The sequence below is a fragment of the Eimeria mitis genome, genomic scaffold (assembly GCF_000499745.2).
Source record: "Eimeria mitis Houghton genomic scaffold, Emh_scaff1157, whole genome shotgun sequence".
NCBI lineage: Eukaryota > Apicomplexa > Conoidasida > Eucoccidiorida > Eimeriidae > Eimeria > Eimeria mitis.
Genome location: NW_013567910.1, coordinates 1,632 through 2,338, shown reverse-complemented (window position 1 = coordinate 2,338; position 707 = coordinate 1,632).

Below are 707 nucleotides of genomic sequence, written 5' to 3'. Positions count from 1 at the left end.
CTCCATGGTGTATATGTAAGAGAAGAGAAAGAGATAGATATAGAAATAAATAAATATGTAAACAGCAGCAAAGTAGTTGCTGCTGCTGCTGCTGCTGCTGCAGCAGAAGAAGAAGAAGCAGCAGCAGCAGCAGCAGCAGCAGCAGCAGCAGCAAGAGTTGAGTGCTGAGACTGCTGCAGCTTAATGTTTATATAAAGCAGCAGCAGCAGACAAGGGGGTGCTGCTGCATGCATGCACAAAGAGATATCTGAGGTGTATAGGCAGCTAGAGAGCAGCAGGAACACTGCAGCAGCAGCAGCAGGAAGCAGCAGCAGCAATGGTCTATGCTGCTGGGCCGCAGGTCTTGCTGCTGCTGCTGCTGCTGCTGCTGTTGCTGCTGTTGCTGCTGTTGCTTTTATGATGGTTAATATTAAAATTTAAGTTTATATTTATATTATTTTATTATATATTAAATAAAATATTAAATAAAAAAAACAGAAAGAAAAAGACAACACACTGCTGCTGCTGCTGCAGCAGCACTGCCGACACGACAGCAGCAGGCAGCAGGCCGCCGCAGCAGCAGCAGAGAAAAGAGAGAAAAAATAAAAAAAAATAAATTTATATTTAATATTATTATTTATTTTTATATTAATATTTATAAATATTATTTAAAAATAAAAAACAACATAAATACACACATACACTGCACGGCCTCATCGCTCCTTGTA